Source organism: Brassica napus, chromosome C7, assembly GCF_020379485.1.
Source record: "Brassica napus cultivar Da-Ae chromosome C7, Da-Ae, whole genome shotgun sequence".
Taxonomy (NCBI): domain Eukaryota; kingdom Viridiplantae; phylum Streptophyta; class Magnoliopsida; order Brassicales; family Brassicaceae; genus Brassica; species Brassica napus.
The window spans coordinates 19,343,773-19,351,649 of NC_063450.1; positions in this window are offsets into that span (position 1 = coordinate 19,343,773).

Consider the following 7,877-nt stretch of genomic DNA (forward strand, 5'->3'; position numbering starts at 1 on the left):
GACAATGACCATGGGCTCTTCTCATCATGGCTACCATGTCCGTTTCCTGAACAAATTCATTAAGTATTCCAGTTTTCTAAACATAACATCTAAATGATGTAGCTTCTCAATCTTACCATGGTATTCTCCATTGAGCCAGACATGCAATGCGTGGCCAACGTTAGAAACTCTAACAGTAGGCTTGCTTCCTTTATTCTTAAGGTCACTGTCATCTATCTTGAACCTATAATATAGAAAATTAATAAGATAAAATTCTTATGTTTCTTTTTGATGTTTTCTTCTTGAAATTCTAATTCATAAAAAAAAATCAGACTTGTACGCTTACTTTGTTATATACCATGTGTAATCAGACTTGTTTTTGGATCGGTCTTGGTGAACACCTTGAAATCAAACTTCTTATTTGTCTTCTTTGACTTCATATAATTCCATGCAGTGTGATGAGAGACAATCTTAAACATACAGCAACCAAAAAAAAAAATGAAAGTAAATAATCTCTTAATTTTTTGTCGATACAATACCTGAGTAGAGTGGTTCTCATGAATTCACCATGCTTCTTGATATTTTTCGAGTTCCAAAACCGGGAGAAGTCGAGCAACAATGAACGCTTGATAAAGAAGATTAACTAACAGAGGTTCTGAAGATTCATCTATAATTTATAGGTTTGGCGTGAAGGAAACGGAGAGGTCGACATCGCTTCTGAATTAAATGACGAAAACATTAATTGGTAATCAAGAGACATACGTTGAACAATAGGGAAGATTAATGTTTGGTGTTTGCAGAGAAGCTGAACGGAAACGACAAAAGTAAAGAGACGAAGAACAATTAAAAAACCCTAATCGATAAAACGCTGTGTTTAATAACATAATAAAACATTAATTGAACGGGAAAACTCAAATCATACCATATAATTTAAAAACCAAACGCCATAAAAGAATTACTAAACCAAATCGAGAATCTTGGACCCCACAATATTTATAAAATGCATATGTGTACACCTTAAGGAGATACTAAACTATCATATCATAAATATATATTAGTTTCGACCATCAATGTACAAAGTATCCTTTAGTTTAGTGGTATAAATGTTGGTGTTTATATCTCAATAACCCGGGTTCGAACCAAAGGCTTGACATTTTTTCACACTTTTTAAAAGTGGGGCCCACAAATGTGATGACTTGTCACATCAGGAATGATAAAACTGGCTCATTATAATATATATTAGAAAGAGGGGCACTGATGTGGCGATACATGCTCTTCAGTTTTCTGTCTTACAAGTTCCTACGGCGCAACAAGAATGCTTATATGTGGGATAAATTTATTTTGAATGCACCATTTCCAATGAATTTCCATAAAATGTCCACCGGTTATCACAAAAACCTTTTTAAACTAATTTTACATATTTTATTTTTTGGAATGAAAAAAAAATCTTTGTAAACTTTTTTATTTCCTATTATAAATGTTCTTCAGTCAATGGAATTAGTAGCATTCACTTATTTCAATTTTTATTCTATTTATTCAGTTTTGAATTTTTTCTATTCCATATTCTTTTATTTTTGTTCCGCATATTTTATCTAACGGAAATTTGAGCTTTTAACCAAAATAAATAATATTCAACCAACTAACCATTTCACTTCATCTCTCTTTTTTTTCTATCTCTCTCTATCCTTTTACTACAAAACTAATATTTTTCCCAATATAGTCATTCAGCAAATTAACCTTTTATTTAATGACAATATATTACAACCTTCTTATTGTTTTCTGCTGCTGTTTTTTCACTGATGTTTTTTCACTGTTGCAGTCAACATTTATTCTGAAATTTCAAGAGTGTTGTGAAACTCCACATTATTCTTTTTACTGTCACTAGTTACACTACAAATTACTGGGACTACTACATCTATCTATCTATTATATTGAAACCGAAGTACAAATATGAAATAATCTTTGAAAGAACTATTAATTACATTTAATGACACTCCCTTTTTCCTTCTAAGTATAATTAATGCTAATAAATAGAAATTTCCATGAAAATTATTTTGAAATTTCCTAATATTTAGCTGCTAAATAAATTTAGAAGATTGCAATCATTCATTTACTTAAACAACCAATATCTTAAAGTCAACTTTGCAATTGATGATTGTCATGAATGAAAGAAAATCTCGGAGATGGATTTAGTTATCAAATTAATTTATTGGTCTATTGAAAATTAAATTAATCTAAATTGGTTAAATTTTCATAAAAATAAAATTAATCCAGTTATATTTAATTAAGGCCTCTTCTAATTTAATTAGTACAATAATGCATGTATCTAATGTTTTCTCTACTTTTATATTGAAAACTTTTAAAATAGTAAAAAATATCAAGTATGAGATTAAAAAAAATATTAAATATAAAAGAAATATATATTTATTGATTTTAAAGATACATAAAATAATGCATGAATGAATAAATTAGTGTTTAGATAAAAATGAAAATGATATGTATTTAAACTATGGAAGATTAGAGCAATTTTCATATTTTGAGGTACATTTTCAGATTAATAAAATATAATCTAATTTATATTTATATTTTATACTATAAAAATATATTGAATAATTTTGTTTTGTAAATTAAATATAAAAAATATTCGCGCGAGGCAAGGAATGTTTTTCCAATTTAGAGCTGTCATAGTTATTGTTGTAAGAAAACAGAAATGCATACAAAAATTTGAACCAAGAAATTTAATTTTACAAATGAAAATATGCATTTATTATGTTTGGAAATACCTAAGCTTACAATTTGTATATGATTATTGTTAATTTATTTACCATTAATTATATAAAACAAATATTAATGTATAAAAAATGAAAAAAAAATATCCTGTTAAAGTCTAGTAAGATATTAAAGTTAAAAACTTCAACTGTTATCTGAAATATAGTCAACAATGTACGAAAATTCGAGTAATGGCCGGGTTAAAAAAATTGAGATTGCTTAAACAATGCTTAATTCCCCACTATCAACATATGGGTAATTATCAAGTTTGGAATCGGTTATTTGGTCAGTAAAAAAAATCTTTTAATAATTTTATATATCGTTCGATACTTTTATGTTAAAAACTTAAATTAAGTTATCCATGATATATGCAATTCCAATACGCCTATACCTTACACCATTTAGAAAAAAAATTCATATTAATAGTCAAGTTATGACTTGTTAACGTGCGGTTTTTCACACAATTGAGGAAAAGAACAAATTCATCATTATTCATCATCTTTTTTTGCGCGACATACTTAGATTAGTAGCTCAATCCGTATGGGCTATTGAAGAGTTTACAGAGAATAAATGGGCCTTTGCTACAGAATCCGCAGACCCATTAGAAGATATAGGATAGAAAGAAAACTTGCAGAAAACAAAAGAAGAGGATAGCGAAGCAATGTCCGACAAGACGCCGTAGAGTTCTGTCGGTCCTTGGTTCGTGGAGATCGCTGTGATGAGCGCTTGAGCATCTGAACGGAGCCAGATTGATGTGATACCGATGGAAGAAGCATGCAGCAGAGCATCTCTGATCGCAAGCACCTCCGCCATACGGGCTGACGAAACGTGTTGTTGTGACTTCCCCCCCCCCCCCTCCCGATCTCGCCCACCGGATCACTAAAGATCCAACCTAGTCCTGCATCCCGAGTAGTGGAATTCCAGGCACCGTTCTAATTGCATGTGATCGTAGATGGGGGAAGGTCTTGGGTTGGTGAGACAATTGGGCTTCGAGTAGCTGGAGGGGCGGTTGTTGATTGTGCTTGTTCCCATTCCCGAGCCGCTTGGATGGCTTCGCAGATCAAGTCCTCCAGCTGAGAGGATCTCTTTTCAAAGATTAGCTGGTTTTGACTGATCCATATGAACCAACAGACCCATGGGAAAAGATTGATGGTAACTCCTGTGGGTGGAAGGTTTCTTCTACCGATGGATAGGGTGAGCTCTTCAACAAAAGAGGAGCTCTGAGCTGAGTCAAAGGTCGAAGCCCAAGGTACTCCTCTCCATACCTCTTGTGCAATTCGACAATGGAGAAATAGATGCATCGTAGTTTCATGTTCTCCACATGTAGCACACACGGTATTTGCTAAAAGGTCTCGCTTTTGTAGATTCTCACCAGTAGGTAAGGCTCCATGAAGTATCTTCCACAAGAACAGTTTGAGCTTGGGGGAAAGGCGTGGGGTCCATACCAGCTTCTTCCAGTCCAGATGCGCTACAGGTGGGTATGAAGGGGAGTTGAGGATTTGCGACTGGATCATGAAGTAATAGCCCGATTTTGTGGAGTATTTCCTAGAGGTGTGGAGAGGCCAAATGAACGAGTCTTCAGTATCCATTACGCTCGGTCTAATCTGCAGGATGAGGTGAGTCAGTTCAGGGAGAAGATTGTTGATTCTAGCTACATTCCACTCTTTAGTCTCTCTTGACAGTAGATCCGCAACAAGTAGATCTTGTTCTTGTAGTGTTGTAGGTCCAAAGGGACGCAAATTATCCCTAGGGCTGATCCAAGAGTCTTTGAAAACTCTAGTAGAATTTCCATTGCCAATAGCTTTCCCTAGATGATTTATAAGTAGGTCTCTCCCCCATAATATCCCTTTCCAGCCATGAGATGAACCCGAGCTTGCTGTAACCGATAAGAAAGACTGATTGTTGCAGTAATTCCCCTGTAGGATGCGTGCTAGGAGGCAATCAGGTTTGGTGAGTATCCTCCAAGCAATATTTCCCAAGAGGGCTTGGTTGAAAAGCTGGACATCCCGAAGACCTAGACCTCCCAAGATTTTGGGTTTGGTAAGCTTATCCCATGCAAGCCAACAGATTTTTCTATCTCCGTTGTTGTTGTCCCACCAAAAACGAATCAGTACTGATTGTATCTGGTTGCATAATCCGACATGCAGTTGGAAGCAGGACATAGCGAAGGAGAGAATAGCCGAAAGGACAAATTGTAGCATTGTCAGCTTCCATGTAGTTGAAAGGAATCTTGTAGACCATCCAAGAGCTTTTTGTTTTATACGGTTGACTATGGAGGCAAAGAGATCCTTCTTTTTCTGCCAAAATGTTCAGGTAAACTCAAGTACTTCCCCACTCCTCCTTCTTGACTTATGCCTAGTTGGGTTTTCACCCTTTCTCGCTCAGCTCGAGGCGTCCTAAAGGGAATGAGATAGATGATTTATCTGGATTTATTTTCTGTCCTGACGCCATCCCGTATTCATGTAGAATTTGTAGGAGAGTAGAACAACACTGGGGGTCAGTTCTAGTGAAGAACATAGTATCATCGGCAAAAAGCAAATGGTTTAGTCTAGGACTGTGATTTGAAACTCTGATTCCAGTGAGTAAACCATCTTCTTGAGCTTTTATGCAGAGGCCAGTCAGGACTTCCGCGCAAAGAATGAAGATATAGGGGGACAAAGGGTCACCTTGGCAGATCCCTCTCTATGGTGTAACTTCTCCAATCACTTCGTTGTCTATCAAGAAGGAGTATGTGACTGTGGAGATACATTGAAGTATCCAGTTGGTCCAAACCTTATCAAATCCAAGAGAATCAAATACTTGACTGATGAAAGCCCAGTCAAAACAATCGTACGCTTTGCTGATATCGGTCTTTACGGCCATGGAGCAATGCTTCTCCGCCTCTGAAGATTTCAGGTAATGTAGCACCTCATGTGTAATCAAAACATTGTCAGATATCGCTCTATCAGGAACGAAAGCTGACTGATACTCTGACACTAAGTCTTGAAGTACTGGTTTCAGTCGTATAGACAGCAGTTTGGAGATTGCCATATAGTATACATTACATAGTGCAATAGGCCTATAGTCCGACACTTTCATTGGGCTGCTTATCTTCGGTACGAGTCTGATGTGGGTGTTGTTTATTGTATTTGGCAGGACACCCGTTGAGAAGAAATATCTTATCTCACAGCATATTGCAGGGCCAATAGAAGGCCAATTCGATTGAAAGAAACTCGCAGAAAACCCGTCAGGGCCTGGAGCCTTATCTGGATGAATTCCAAACATTGCCTCTCTGATCACTGCATCTGAAGGCATAGCAGTGAGTTTTTCATTTATCGAACTAAAAATACGCGGTCTAAGTGCTTTGTTCACTGTGGCAGCCACTTGTGGATTAAAGGAAGTGAAGATGGTTCGAAAATAACGTGAAATGACTTCAGCTATCTTTTCATCATCAACCACCAGACTGCCATTCTCATCTTCAATGACCGAGAGGCGATTGCGGGCTCTCCTACTTTTCGTGGCTGCGTGGAAATAGCCAGTGTTCAAGTCTCCAAGCACCAGCCAGAGTTGTCGACTCCGCTGTTTCCAAAACTCTTCCTCGGCCTTGTATGCAAGGAGGAGGCTTTGATTGATGGGAGAAATGAGATTGTCATCTGCGAAGGTATTTGACATAGTTGCATCTAGTGCACGTTGTAGCTTAACAATCTCTTCTTGACTATTAACATAGTGATCTTTGCTCCATTTTGCTATTGCCCGTTTGCAGTTCACTATCCTTGCTGAGACTGTACTCGCAGCAGAGTTAGACCATGCAAGTTCAACAATTGCACGTACTTCTTCATTATGGTGTAGCCTCCTATCGTATCTGAAACTACGATTGCGCTTCTTCTTAGTGGGATTTAAAGAAGTGAAGATTGGCCTATGATCTGACTCTTCAAAGGGGAGATACTCGCACCTGCCAGTTGGGTATCTATCTGACCAATTGCTATTGACCAGAGATCGATCCAGTCTGCAGTGGACAGCGTGTGTGTGACGCTTCCCCCGCCATGAGAGGAACCCCCCTGAGTGTCGCAGTTCAAAGAGGTCGCAAGACGAAAGGAAGGTTCTAAAATTGTTGAAGGAGCTCTCAGATCTTGCCTTGCCTCCCGACTTCTCTGAATTATCTATAATCTCATTAAAATCGCCAATCAAGAACCAAGGAGTGTCCCTTGCTATCGAAATGCCTGTAATTTTCTCCCATACAACTTGTCTATTTGGGATTTCAGGGGCACCGTAGACAAAAGTGCTGAAGAAACTTTCATTCTTATGGGCAATCAAGGTGTCTATGAAGTGCGCCTTGGCAGAAAGGATTTGGACCTGAATGTCTGATCTCCATAAAAGGACTAAGCCACCTGATCCTGGAGTGAGAGTAGAAACCAAGAAATGATGCTCAAAGTTCAGGGGTTCCAGTTTCTTCAAGACGACGGCATCATGGTTCTTTGATTCCTGGAGGAAGATGATATCCGGGGAATGTTTTTTATTGAGAGAAATGAGTCTCTGGACTGTTCTGGAATTCCCAAGGCCACAACAATTCCAGCTCAGAATGCCTAAGGAAGGGGGGGACCCTCGACTGAAAAATCCGTAGACTGGCCAGAGGGGTGAGATCCCTGGAGAGGAGGCGTATTTGGTATCCTCTCAGTAGATTCTCTAGGTGTCTTTGCGGTGGTTATAAATGCTTGACGAACAAGTGAAGGGCCAGGGCCCCGCCCTCTGGCCGGAGATGATTGAGACATGGATAGGAGTCTCTTTCTCGACCATGCCCCCACAAATACTTTTGGGCTTGCAGCAATTTTTTCGCGGATCTCCCCTGTTTTCTCGTAATCTTTGCTCATGTTGGAGGAAGGTCATGGAGGGGTTCAGTTGGGAGGACGAGATTTTCACTCTGAAGCTCATCACTCCTGGAGGAGCTTCCCAAGATGACTCCCTTCTGTCTCCCTGCAGCAGCTGCTATAATGGAATCAGCTGTCTTTTCATAAGGCCATTCATCTCTCCTTGAAGCACACGTTGTCTGCGAGCTACACTCTCAGTGGGGCCTATGCAGCTGGTGTACTGCAAGGTAACCTCTTGCAATTCATTGAGGATTTTCTCCCTTGTAGGTAACGAGGGTAAGGGGG